The sequence below is a fragment of the Eucyclogobius newberryi genome, unplaced genomic scaffold (genome assembly GCF_026437365.1).
Source record: "Eucyclogobius newberryi isolate DKJ021-1_F unplaced genomic scaffold, fEucNew1.0.hap1 SCAF_11, whole genome shotgun sequence".
Taxonomy (NCBI): domain Eukaryota; kingdom Metazoa; phylum Chordata; class Actinopteri; order Gobiiformes; family Gobiidae; genus Eucyclogobius; species Eucyclogobius newberryi.
Window position 1 is genome coordinate 13,302,296 of NW_027315735.1, and position 15,285 is coordinate 13,317,580.

Sequence of the window (15,285 nt, forward strand, 5' to 3'; positions counted from 1 at the left end):
AGCAAGTTAGACCTGGTAATTATGGCGGCTTTACGGTAGATTACACAAAGATAAACGGCCCTGGCGGAAATGTATGATTTGAAATCCAAGGTCTCTGACCTGAGGGACACTGTCTCTACTTTACAACAGTGGCGTGCGGTCTGGCCAATCAAGGTAATCAGTAATTGACCAATAAAATCAAAAATTACAATGTGTCATAACTATATATAAATTGTTCTAAAGTATATCCAAATAAGCCAGTTTTCCTCTCACTTCTGCTGAAGCTTGGCTGAAGTCACAGTGTCTTTTACTGGCCGCTACAGGCCGCTGACCTACGCCCAGGTCCAGACCTAGTTAATGCTCCACTCTCTAACATGAGCTTTTAGAACCAGAGTGGACAGCAGCTTCTTTTTGAGGTCTGCACATGTGCTCTGAGGACCGCACAGCCTCAAATCCATGGATCTATGCTCATACCACGCTGAGTAAACCTGTGTGGGTTAGGGTGTTTCCAGGTTTTTCCCTAATTGAGCATGCGCGAGGAGAAGTGTACCCAGGTGAAAAACTCAGATCTAATCTCTCTCCCTCTCGCTCCTCGCACTCTCTCTCTCTCTCATTACGTCATCACGTTGTTGCGCCGTGCGTCAGTCGGTCATGTGACGTGATCGGCTGCATATAAACGGGAAGTTAGTTGCGGCGAATGAGATGCCGGTCGGGGAATCACAGGTGCGTCAAATGGTCATTTACTGTCCGAATCTTAGAAGTCGACTACCAGGTCCAGATCATCCTATTTAGAGTGAATGTCAAAACCGACCAGATTGGATGGCGAGCTAGGAATTGAGCCGAACTGAGCCAGACTGAACTTCAGGCTGCAAGCCTAAAGCCTCACTAGGAGGCTCCTATAGCCACACTTTACTTTTCCCCAAGAACATTGCACTGGTGCTTGTGGTTTTGCACACACACATACACTGCGTTTCCCCGTTCCACTTCCTTCTGCTCAATGGACAATTGCAACCACAATGCGCGTTGCGATTTAGCGTGACACACGCTGGGAACTTAAGAACTTTTCTACCTGATGATTTAATTCATATGAATGATTGAAATTGAACTTTGCATTTAACTATATGATGTACATACCTCTATTGTAAATAAGTGAATGGCCATTCTCATGTATGTTTATATGTTTATGTCTACTCAATATATGGTACCAGAAAACTTAATTACTGTCTCCTACTTACTCTTACTCAGTTCCGAGAGCCGCGTCTAGAATGCTTCTGAACTAGCCCAACAACAATTGTAATCATCATTATTAAGGTGTGTTTATCCACTTTAAACACTACTTTAAGTGATACACATGCTATAGAAGCAAAGCAACAGCAGCGCAGAGTTTCAACAATCAGAATTAAAATCAGCCATCCATAAAAGTCACCGCACGCCACTGCTTTACAAACCAATAGGGATGTCCCGATCCGATCACGTAATCGGAAATCGGCCCAATCAGTGATCGGACATAAATTTGACTCTCATTAGTTTGATCAGCGCTATAGATTTCAAGCTTATTATTAAACATGAATACCCCCAGTAGAAGTCTCTCACCTCCGTATAACGGATTAATGGATCACGACATTTTACTGCCGTAAAGCCCACACTTAAGGCAGTAAACTTTAGTTTTGTTTTGTGCTGTGCGATCCTGCATGTCACAGCAGAGCGCATCAAACAGATTAAGGAAAAAATGCACAATAACTGTGGCATCGACAACGCTGCTAATATGAAGAAAGCCATGGGTGAGATGGGGGTGCGGAGTGTGGACTGTGTCGCACATTCTTGCCAACTTTGCGTACATGAGGGCTTGCTTTCCCAATGCGGCGTGATAGACACCGTGGCTACCGCGAGGAAGAACACTTGCCCCTGGCTTACACTCTACTCGGAGACATCCATCCATTTTCTTCCGCTTATCCGGGGCCGGGTCGCGGGGGCAGCAGTCTTAGCGAGGACTAAGAACACAGCTCCTGCTCCGGTCATACAGGGACCGGACAGCCCATAGCAAAGGGCCCTGGACCGCGTACTACCGGAGCACCCCCCAAGGGACACGGTCGAAAGCCTTCTCCAGATCCACAAAGCACATGTGGACTGGTTGGGCAAACTCCCATGAACCCTCGAGCACCCGATGGAAAGTATAGAGCTGGTCCAGTGTTCCACAACCAGGACGAAAACCACTCTGCACCTCCTGAATCCAAGGTTTGACAATCAGACTCGAAGACATTCAGACGGATTTCATCAAGAAAAACATACATTTTATTATTGAAGCCAGAAGAGTATTAAGAGTGCAGTTCTGAAAAGTAAGGCACATTATGGCCTTACTTTATGACACTGTTGCACTTTCATTTAATACACACTTTGCTTATTTGTTTACATGCTGCTGGGTATTCTAAGTTGAGCTTCTATTTTTATTTAATTCAAATTTTGCACTATTATTTCTTATTCAAGCTACCTCAAAGAAAGGTGCACTGCTGAAGTGTTAAGAAATAAAATAAAAACTGGGAACAACCTGTTTATGTTGCATTTGTGCATTTAAAAAAAAAAGTGTCTCAAAATCAGATGACTCGGAATCGGATCAAGGCCAAAAAACTTGATCGGGACATCTCTACAAACCAACGTGGCAGAATTGACAAACCAGTTGCGTTCTCCATATATTTGGAGACCTGGACCCCTGAATATCTCAAACTTTCAACAAAAAGTGGGAAAATGAAATTCCATAACTTAAGTGACAAGCAGCGTGTCATGGCTGCATCCAGACGTCTCACCATGGCTCAGACCGGATCAACGAAGACCCAAGTCTCTTTCTTTTTGACATAATTGAGCTGTATATATAATAGTCCACATTCAGAATTGAGATTGGTCTGTAGGAGGCACAGTCAAGTTTATTGTTCCCCTCTTTAAGTATTAAGGATATGATAGCTTCCTTCCAACTCGGAGGGATCTGCGCTTTTTCGAGGGATCTGAGCTTTTTCAAGGGCCCAGTTAAAGTTGATCAAAGTGAAGAAGGTGTGTCTTTATACCACTCTGAGCTGTCCGGTTCCTTAATCTTTAATTTGAAATCACGCATTTCCGCCAGCGCAGCATCTATCTTTGCATCTATTTCCTTTGTAATCTTATCAATTATTTCCTGCAACGCTACCATAATCACTGGGTCCTTCTTGCTTCTTGTCTCTTCAAAAGTGGCCCCAGTGTATTGCGGCGTGGCTAGCTACACCACTCACACTAGCCGGCTAGCTTAGGTGTAGCATGGCTACCCTGGTTCTTGGTGCCGTTCTTCAGTTTCTTAGACATGTTCTCAAAATAAGTGTCCAAGCTCATTATATGTCTGCTCCCACAGACAGATAAATCCAACGGATTTGACCGCAGCCCAACAGACACGACCAATTAAGGCAACCATCATACCAGAAGTCCGCCAGTATTGTGATTGTCTCTGTCCTCTCCACTACAGTGTGTGAGCCTGATACAGAAGGCGATAAAGAGCTGGTATGTGTCTGGCTGTATGAATTTGAACAGAAAGCACCATCTGCCTCAAACCGACCCACCTGTCCACGCTGCCCCGGGGAAACCAGCTTTCTCAACCTGCTCGCTGCTTTGCATGCTGCATGGGCAACGGCCAGGTAGTGTCAATGTAGAAACACAAATTTACTCTGTTTAAATACTTCTAAACTGGTACCATCATACTCATTCTACATCAGTTATTTATAACATATGTTTTGTTTTTTGTTGGACACATATTATGACATTTTAACCTTGTTATAATGTTGTTCCTTCTTTCTTTTCTTTTTTTTATTTAAACCCTTGAAACGACACTGAGAGCAAGTAAAAAGAAATCAAGACATCCAATGAATAAAACAGCAATTCACCCTGGATAGATGCAGACAACAGAAAGGGCAGTTAAGCAAGCTTTATTAAATGGGTTATTTGGCGCTCAGACCCCGGCAGAAGACATTGTCATTATGGGCGCTCCATAATAGTATTAAATGTCTCCCCCAATAACTCATGTCTGTGCCGGTAGGTGGCTCTAGCGTGCGGCACAGCCATGAGGGCGGGGAATGCTCACCTACAAAATACAACGGCATGGATTCAAGGCCACCATGATAATGTGGTAGCCCAAGATTGCCGTATAATGGAATGCGTAGTTGACGGGGAGAGTTGAGGGAGCCTGGAAGTGGATACGAAATTACGTAGAGACAAGGGGAGCTAGATGCTTACGAAATGTTGAGCAGAGACAGGCAGGGGTAGGGCAGCACAGGGGCAGACTGCGAGACATGGATCACACATGGAAGCAGGACAGTGAAGGGGCAGACTGCGAGACCTGGGTCACGGATGGGAGCGGGACAGCAGGGGAAGACTGTGAGACATGGCTCACAGACGGAAGCAGGACAGTGAAGGGGCAGACTGTGAGACATGGGTCATGGACGGGAGCGGGACAGCAGGGGAAGCCTGTGAGACATGGCTCACAGACGGAAGTAGAGACAGGCAGAGGTTGACTGTGAGACAGTGAGACGGTGAGACATGGGTCATAGACGTAAGCAGGACAGGCAGAGGTTGACTGTGAGACATGGGTCATAGACGGAAGCAGGACAGGCAGAGGTTGACTGCGAGAGAACACGCCGGTGGTGGACAAAGCAAGCATGGCCTGGAGGACTAGGGGACAGGTAATGAGAAAATCTAGAACCGCCACCTGTATTTGATGAGACTTAACTAGGGGTGCAGAGGACATTGAGCTGCCAAGATTGAAGGCAGGTTGAGACGACCTACAGGGCATAGGCAAAAGAGGTCCATCGCCCGAGTTGGAGGGCAGCAGAGGAAGACTGAATGATGTCTTCATAGAAACATGAAATACCATTCCAATCGTGGAGGAGGCGGGACCTGAAAGCAAGGTCAGACCGACACTCTTCGTCAAATGAGTCGAGAAGGGAGGGGACAGAGCTAGCCAGGTCGAGCCAGGTCGAGTCACGGTATCTAAACGTATGCCCAAAACTCTGAGATGTTGCGGGGCTGATGGTCTTCGCGTCGAACAGCGGAACGCCTAGACAAAGAAAAAACTGCTTGAGCTGTGGCAGGGACCCACCGGGCAGAGAGGGTCTAAGAGGCAATAATGCATAGGGAAGGACAGAGATACACATTTCTTTTCTAATTAAAAAAGAATAAAAAATTACAGTGGGACTGAACAACATGTGGACAATCGCTGGATGGGATTCTTGTGGATATTCAGCCATTGGTACCTTTCACGTTTTGAGGTACCGGGGATTATAGGGCTGACCCCCAACAAAACAATCTAATTCAAGGCACATCCTGACCAACAAAGTCTGTCAAATTAGTCCCCTTTTCAAATAAAGTCAGAGCATAGTTTTGTCCATTTTTCGAATATCCGTTTTAATTTCAGTTCAGTCCTTGAAAATTATGCCCCAAAGAAACTTGTTGACTGTGTCCATGGCAGCTGTTTTAAAGCCCAAAAACATTGTTAAATCCTGTGGGATGGAGATGTCAAAAACCCTCTTTCAAGCTTTGTTGATCTCAGTACGATATGGGAATCATTTGGGTATGTACTTTTAATGCACATGAATTTTTTTGTCCAGGTTGCATATATATTAATTAATCACCCACTTCCTTCTTTCACTGTTTGACAATTTCTCATGCATAATTTTGGCCCTTTTAGAGTGTTATGAAACCTTGTGTTCTAAACTAAACCACATTTACAGAACACATCTTGAGCAGATAATAAATGTCTTGAACAGTAAACTACAGGCGGAGTGATTCGTGTGCACACTGCACACAGAGCCTGTGGCACAATGTCCGATCATACAGCACTAACTCAAAGAGACAGCCCCTCGCACACACACATCATCTGCTGTGCTCTGCGCTGACAGGCAGGAGCAGATCTGGGATGGACACGTCACTGCAGCGCTTTGGAAGACCTTGTACATCCTGCTTGATCCTGTGGAAAACAACAGGTCAAACAAACAATCATATATGGTTCTAAAATGTCTCGTAACCACTTTTTTATACCAGTTCTACAGTTTTGAACAGGAAGTCAATGGTCTCATTTCTAATGCCAAACAGTTTCAAATCAATATTAATAATTAATATAATAATTAATATTGCTGTGTACAATGAACAAAATGTTTATAGTTTAAAGATCAATGTACTTTAGAATACTATATATATATATATATATATATATATATATATATATATATATATATATATATATATACATATATATATAGTGTGTGTCTGACCGTGGCTAAACCAGTTACATGTCTACCCGGAGACATTTTGAGTTATTCACAAATTCTGAAAGTGTGAATTCAAAGCTAAACAATGATGTCTCACTCATGTAGATCTGATAATATTTGAGTAAGTTGTGGTCATGTGAATGTATACAACTCTCAAACCCATTCACTGAGAAAACAGGGCTCAAAGTTTTTCACCTGAGTGAGCCCAGAGTCACAGGGGGGCTCATTTGCATCTCATTGAGATAAGCCCTCCCCCCTGTCACACTGACACCACCTCCCCCTACAGCTGTCACTGAAGACTCAAGAGGAGTGTTGTTATTGATGGTAACTGGACTTGAATCAGAATTAGAAGTTACTATATTAAAATGGAAATACTTGGATTACAAAAGGCCCTGAATAGAATCAAAGCATCAGAATCAGAATAGGGTTCATTGCATTTGTCGATAAACATAATTCACAGATGATTCAGTACATAATAAAAATGTATTAATCCAAGAATGTGAAAGTTATTTTCACGTTAACAAATCACATCTCTACCATCCAGAAGTCGGAGTTGAATTAAATATTTACTTTTGATTCAGCACCATAAAACAAACACATAAAGCACAACCCACATGTAGCATGTGTGTCAATATGCCACTGGGCTAGATCAGAAGGTAGGTTTGACTCAGGGAGGTGCGTGTAAGCAATAATACAAACTAGTGAATCAAAGTGTGGCTGTGCCTTATATATTTACAGTGAAGGTTTACCAACATACAATTAATCCAATATTTACAAAATGTACAATCTGCAGATGTTCAATGGTTTCATAGACTGAAATACTGAAAGGTTCACAATCTATGGTTGTATAAATTGCAATCAAAGTTCAACACGAGATTCAGCATAAAACATCCAGTGTAGGACGTGCACACACATATTAAATAACATTTGCACATCTCAATGAAATAGCAATAAAGTGTCCATGAAAGAGCAAGCAACAGAGTTTTTGTATTGTCCAAAAGATAGCGCTGTGACTTTACATTATATAAATACCTTTCGTTAAGATAAATAACCGGTTGGTAGGGAGCTAACAGGTTGATAGCAAGTTTAGCTTCCAACTTAGCCCCACAGCCCGGAGCTAAACGCAGGTTTTGCCACAAAAACTTACTTAATGCATCATAAAACAGACATAAAACACAACCCACACAACTTACGGGTCAAGAAATACTTCATAAGTATATAATTTGTACCGACAAAACGCCGAAAAATAACCCGATTCAGTGCACTGAAGCAGCATGTTAGCTTAGCATTGCTCCTGTCTGCTCCGGTGCGCACCGCCTTAAAACACAGCGTTTTAAGCAATTAGAGTAAAAGTACCTCAGTTCCGTTGCAATGTAGTCTGAGAGGAGAGAACAAGGTCTCTCCCCAACCGCATGTGAAGAGGCACGTAGCTGTAGCCAAGCGGTTCAGAGCACGCGGTTAGCAACTGATTGGTCAAAATATAAAAAAAACATTTTTAACAGCTTAATGTGTACTTTTAAGGTAATGAATACTGATATCTGAAGCACGGAGGGGCTCCTTTATAACTTCAACTTTCACATAATGCAAAAAAACGAAAATCACAAATTTGGGGGAAAAAAACTAAAACACTGTTTTTCTCAGTTTTACCGAGGCCGACATGTGCCGGAAATTAGCCTGCTCCGACACATATATATACATATATATACATATATATATATATATATATGAGGTGAGATCCGGAGATCGCGGATACAAGCGGTCGAAATGAGTTTCCTCCGCCGTGTGGCTGGGCGCTCCCTTAGAGATAAGGTGAGGAGCTCGGCCACACGGGGGGAGCTCGGAGTAGAGCCGCTGCTTCTCCACGTCGAGAGGAGCCAGCTGAGGTGGCTCGGGCATCTGTTTCGGATGCCTCCTGGGCGCCTCTCTCGGGAGGTGTTTCAGGCATGTCCCACCGGGAAGAGGCCCGGGGAAGACCCAGGACACGGAGAGACTATGTCTCTCGGCTGGCCTGGGAACGCCTCGGGATCCCCCCGGAGGAGTTGGAGGAAGTGTTTGGGGAGAGGGAAGTCTGGGAGTCCGGGGGTCCCTGCTTAGACTGCTGCCCCCGCGACCCGGCCCCGGATAAGCGGCAGAAAATGGATGGATGGATGCCTTGTTTCCTTCACAATGTGTAAGGAGGTCCAAAAGATAAATCATAAGCATTTCAATTTGAATAATGTAATTTGCAACTTTCTTCAACCAACACCTTAACGTTGTGGAGCTGTGTTGTCGGGGGCTTTAAGCCCCTGGTAGGGTCTCCCAAGGCAAACAGGTCCTAGGTGATGGGTCAGACCAAGAGCGGTTCAGAAGCCTCTTATGAATAGAGAGACACCAAAGCCAGTAACATTGTCCGGATTGACGTTACCGGGGCCAGCCCTGGGGTGGGGGCCCCGGGACTGGCCCGGGTGGGCACAGCCCGAACGAATAATGTGGGGCTGTCCTACCGTGGACACACCCCCTGCAGGAGGATCCGTAAGGGGCGGATGTAGAGACAGCAGGGAACTCGACGGCCAGATCTCCGGACAAAGAAACTAACTCTGGGGACATGGAATGTCACCTCGCTGGTTTAGGAAAGAGCTTGAGCTTGTGCTGGAGGTTGAGCGGTATCAACTAAATTTAGTCGGCCTTACCTCCACGCACAGTTTGGGCTCTGGAACCCATCTCCTTGAGAGGGGCTGGATGCTCCACTTCTCTGGTGTTGCCTGCGGGGAGAGGCGGGCGGGCTGGTGTGGGCTTATAGCCCCTCAGCTCAGCCGCCACGTGTTGGAGTTCACCCCAGTGAACGAGAGTGTGGCGTCCCTTTTAGTTATTGGACTTCTGTGCTAGTCACGGATTGTCCATAATGAACACCATGTTCAAGCACAAAGGTGATCATCAGTGCATGTGGCACCAGTACACCCTAGATCAGGGATCAACGATCATCTTTGTTGTCGTGTCATCTGACCTCCGGTCGCGTGTCTTGGACACTCGGGTGAAGAGAGGGATGGAGCTGTAGAGTACCACCTGGTGGTGAGTTGGATCCGCTGGTGGAGGAGGAAGCCGGACTGACTTGGCGGACCCATGCTCAATGTGAGGGTCGGTTAGAAATGTCTTGCGGAGCCCTCTGTCAGTAGGCTCTTCAGCTCACACCTCCGGGAGAGCTTCTCCTAAATCCCGGGGGAGGCTTGGGACATTGAGTCCGAGTGGACCATGTTCTCAACCTCCATTGTCAATGCGGCTGCTCAGAGCTGTGGTCTCCGGTGCCTGTCGCAGCGGCAACTCCCTAACCCGGTGGTGGACACTGGAAGTAAGGGATGTTGTCTGGCTGAAGAAGGAGGCCTAGGTCAGGATCCTGTTTGTGGAATTTACTCTTCATTCAACACCATCCTGCCTGCTCTGCTCCAGGACAAGCTCTCCCAGCTCAACGTGCCTGACTCCACCTGCAGGTGGAACATTGACTTCCTGACGGATCGGAGGCAGTACGTGCGGCTGGGAAAGAATGTCTCGGCACTCGGCCTATCAGCACAGGAGCACCACAGGGCTGTGTACTTTCTCCCCTGCTTTACTCCCTGTACACAAACTGCTGCACCTTAAGCCATGACTCTGTTGAACTGATCAAGTTTTCGAACGACACCACCCTCATCAGGCTCATCTCGGATGGAGATGTGTCCGTCTACATGAGTGAGGTGGACCGGCTGGTGTCCTGGTGCAGCGGTAAAAACCTGGAGTTCAACGCCCAGAAGACAGTAGAGATGATCGTGGACTTCAGAAAAGTCACAGCCATCACAGTCTCTTCAAGACCAGGCTTAAAACGTTCCTCTTTGAAATGGCTAAAGGTCAAGCCAGTTAGGAATAGAAATAAAAACCTAGTTTCCCAGCTACGCTGCCCTAGGAGCAACTATGCTGGGGGCAACTTGAGCACTATCCTCTGCTACTGACAACTTACTCTATCGAACAATATTTAATATCTAATTTCACTTGCAATCTGCTCATTACCTTTTTCTTTTCCCTTTTCCTGAAGAACTGGTTCTACTTCTGAAGAACTGGTTCTTCTCCTGAAGAACTGGAACTGGATCTTCTTCTCCTGAAGAACTGGAACTGGTTCTTCTTTTCCTGAAGAACTGGAACTGGAACTGTAAGTAAGTAAGTACATTTTATTTATATAACACCTTTCACAGACAGAAGTCACAAATTGCTTCACAAAAACACAGAATAAAACAATAAAAACACAAACTTACAGTGAACAATATATATACAACAATATACAGTAAAATCAGTCCGTAAAACAAGTGCATTTAAAAGGCTTGACAAAAAATAAAAAGGTTTTAAGCTGACCCTTAAAAGCAGTAACTGAGTCCAGTGACCGTAGGGAGAGCGGAAGATCGTTCCAGAGTTTGGGGGCAACTGCCTGGAAGGATCGGTCTCCTCTGGTCCGAAAACGGGTGCGAGGAACCAACAACAGTTTCTGGTCCAAGGACCTTAGTGAGCGAGAGGGAGTGTACGGTTTGATCAGATCGCTGATGTACAGAGGGACCTGACCATTTAAAGCTCTAAAAGTTAAAACAAGAATTTTAAACTGTATCCGGAAGGAGACCGGCAGCCAGTGAAGGGCTTTAAGAATGGGTGAAATGTGGGCCCTTCTATTTGTGCGGCTGCAGACAAGAGAGCTCCTTCTTATTAAGACAGGAAAACAAACTGTTACAATAGTCTAAACGTGAAGACACAAAGGCATGAATTATAACTTCCAGGTCGTTTAAGACACCATTTTCCTGAGCTTAGAGATTTTCCTCAACTGAAAGAAACAGTTCCTCGTCAACAGCAGTGTCAACAGCAGTGACAGCAGTGTCTAAAGACATGTCTTTGTCAAAGATGACACCCAAGTTTCTAAGATTAGGCTGTGCAGTATGGCCTAAGACACCCAAGTACTGGTTTATCCTGGAATGGCATCATCAGGGGCAATAATCAGAGTTTCTGTTTTGTCAGCATTTAGCTGCATAGAGTTTTTACTCAGCCATTGTTTTATTTGCCTAAACAACTGACCAAGGAGTTCAGCTTCTGGATCTCAGAAGGTTTAAAAGAGCAATATAGCTGAATATCGTCAGCGAACAGGTGATAGGACACATCACTAAACTCTTTAATGATCATTCCCAGGGGAATTATATAAAGCAGAAATAGGACGGGACCCAAAACGGAGCCCTGAGGAACTCCACACAACAGATCAGCTGAGTCAGACATTATTTGGTTTGCAGCAACACTAAAGCTCTGACCGGATAAATATGAGGAAAACCAATGAAGAACTGACCCTGATAATCCAATCAGGTCCCTCAGTCTGTTTAACAGGATATGATGGTCGACAGTGTCAAAGGCTGCAGACAGATCCAACAGAACTGGTTCTTCTTCTCCTGAAGAACTGGAACTGGTTCTCCTGAAGAACTGGTTCTTCTCCTGAGTGGCTCCAGCTCCACTGTCTCGCTCGCATCCGCCTGTCCGTCTGAGGGAGTCGGATCTCTCCTTCACTGTGGAACTCGTGCCCGTTTCTACTTGTTTCCAAGGAGGTTTTGTAGTTTTCCCTGGCCGGGAAGGAGGGTCTAAGGACAGGGGAGCTTTGGGCATTTGTCTAAGAACACTGGATGCTGGGACATATCAAAGTCCCTACGAACGTTGTTTACTCACTATCGCCCCTCGAGGCAACTGCTGTTGTGATTTTGGGCGTTTTCAAAAAAATTGAATTGAATAGATGCTCAAGCTCCTTCTGTGTGACTGAGCTCTATAAGGGAGCGCCCAGTCACCCTGCAGAGGAAACTCATTTTGACTGCTTGAATCCACAATATTTTCCCTGAACAAATAAAATGAATTAATTAATTAATGACGGGTTCACCTCATTGTGGTATCAACTTCTAAAATACACACTTTCTCCTCTGCTTTTATCAACTTTCAACTGGGCCCTTAAAAAGCTCAGATCTCTCCGAGTTGGAAAGAGGCCATCATATCCCTGATACCTAAAGAAGGCAAGGATCGAATTGATTTTGCCTCACACAGACCAATCTCAATTCTGAATGTGAACTATAGTATATTCACCTCTATTATGGCAAGAAGAATGGAACAAATACTCCCAAACTTAATCCAAAATGATCAGACAGGATGTATTAACAAAGTATAAACACAAGACAACATAAGACGATCCTTACACATAATGAGCCAAATAAAAAACAACAAAACAAAGCTGTAATAATAAGTCTGACACCTAGAAAGCTTTGGCTTCTGTTTGCTGGACTTTTTTTTTATTTACACTGTTAACATATTTTAAAATGGATAATTTTTTTATAAAAATATTGAGGCTCTTTACGATGGACAAATTAAGAATCCAAATTAATGGTCACTTGACAAACTCACTGACCGATCAGCCGGTGTAAACAAGGAAGCGCTCACAGCTCCATCGTCGTGCAGGCTCCAGGACAGCAGCCGCCATGACCCCTGACTTGTATAATATAATAAATAATATCAATAATTGTCCATCCACTTTCAGTAGAATTTCATTAAAATCCTATCAGTCCCCATCATCATTACAACAGCAGTAAAAGTATTTACACACATACAATTATTTAATAACTTAAATCACAAAAGCAAATGTTAATATACACCAACAAGGATCAACCAATCTTATTTAAAAGTGCTACTGCTGTAGGGACAAAGGAGAACCTGTAGCAGTTTGTTTCATATTCAATAGATCTAGAACGTCTACACAAAGGAAGAGAAACTCTGCAAACAAGAAGTGATTAAGGTCACCAGAGAGAGTGTAGTTTCCTCAAAAATTGCCAATAATCTTCATGGCTACATTGAGGAGTTTACATTTGAGACTTTTGTCCCTCATTGTGAATGCATGAAAACAGGCAGCATGCCATACCTCATACCTGTCCAACATTGTAAAAGGTAATCAGTATTTTAGAACCTAAACCAAACAACTTCAGCCTCCTCAAGAAGTAAAGTCTTTGGGCCAATTTGCAACAAAGTCGACATGATCCCTCCATTTGAGCTGGTTGTCGATGTGTGCTAGTGTGAGGGAAGAAGGCAAGGACACTGGACCATCATGGAGCTATGAGCTAAGGGAGGTTATGTCTCCATAATTTGTGCGAATAAGACTGTGGGATGTGAGACAGGAAGCGCACACCTAAAGAGCACAACAGTCAGGACTGGAGCGGGTTTGATGGCACGAGCCCCACTCACAGAGCCCCAAGTGAAATACACCGGTACTGCCCTGGTGAAATATCAACAGCACGCAGCATAATTCACTAGCACGTATCACAACCATAGCTCTGATGCAAAGTGTTTATTGACATACAAGAAACAACACGAGTCACAGAAATGGATGCAGTTTTGGGTTTCTGGCGATTAGGGCTGTAGGCTCCCGGGCCTCGATGCTCCCGGGCCTCAATACCCTCATCTTCGACATAAATTCAATTAATAATTAGATGAGGGTTGGAGGGAGGGGAGCGAAGTCACGAACGCTGATGTGTGTGACCTGGATGCCGAAATAGTGTAGCTGCAGGGAGGGGGTGTGAAAGGGGTGTGGTCCTGCTCCATAACTTAAGACAACAAAGTTATCTTCATTAAAATGCCCTTGTAACTTGTGTTACTGAGATTGTTAAGAGTAATATATTTCCCATTTCCAACTGTTCACTGACTTTTGCAAATATAACACATTTTCACCCTAGATGTCACACTTCAATTCTGAATCTACATGTTTTTACATTTCTTCAGCTTTGTTCCACAGCCATGAAGTAATGGTCCAACAGTGCCTTGTCCACTACTAGGGCGCAGAGCTTGTGTAACTTGTGATTGAATGCCAAACACACCAATTCCAGAGTGCGACATTTTACGCGGCCTCCTTGCCCCCGAACAGCAGCAGGCGCCGCACTGCAGAATGGCTCATTGTAAGGCTGTGTTTAGACTGTCAGCACTGCTTTTATGGGACACAGCATGAGAGGCTAAAATATGAAAGATGCGCCAGTCTGCAACAGAAGGGTCAAAACAGAGACATCAGGTGGTCCACGCTTCAGCTGCTGCATACTTTTACATTAAGAAGAAAGTAGAATTTGTCCAAATTGCATGTTCAGGCTTGTCAGAAGTGGTTTGTTCAAAATCCTTTGTGTTTCTTGTTGGAGAGTAAATTATCTGATAAGTAGGACTAGGAATATAGGCCGCAATTTAAACTGTGATGTTGTGCGTAACCCATGCTGAAGTTTGACATTTATTTCCTATTAGAAGTGACTGATTTATGTAAACTAAATTAATCCTATTTATTCAAGAGTTTAACAGGTGCATAATCCAATCACAGGAAAGCTGTCTTCTGCTGAATCCAGTGGCGTTGCAAAGGTGTCTGGAAACCATCAGTGAAACAACACAAAGAACAGACTCCACCGTTCTTCTCTTTACCTTTTGAAAATTATAAACTGCCTATAATTCATTAATTGTATGTATTTATACAGGGAAAACTCAATGATCAAAGTTCTCTTTTTCACCTAATAAAACATTCAATAAAATGAACCAATACATAAAAACACATTTAAACATACAATCTGAGATACAATTATATAAAACCTCTGCGGGTGTTTGACCTGTGCTTTAAAATCATTAAAATGCATAAAATAATTGTGTGTTTTGTTCCACAGGAGCAAAGTTCTTGAAAGGCTTTTTTCCTGTCTCTGTGTTAACACGATGTGATTTTAAGATAAAAATGTCCTGAGACCTCAAACAGTGAATACTTGAACTAATGTGCAATAAATATGATAAAAATCAGGCAAAATGCCAAAAAAGAGCCTTAAACACCAACAAAAGGCAGAGCTGTTCTCTTCATCCAATGATCACATTTTACTTTAGAGTATAATTCGCAGGGGTGAGTTCTGTGTCCTTCTCCTGGAATGAACCTTAGAGCTGAGCCTTAGAGCTGAACCTTAGAGATGAACCTCAGAGCTGAACCTTAGAGCTGAATGATAATCCGAGTTCAGAGGTT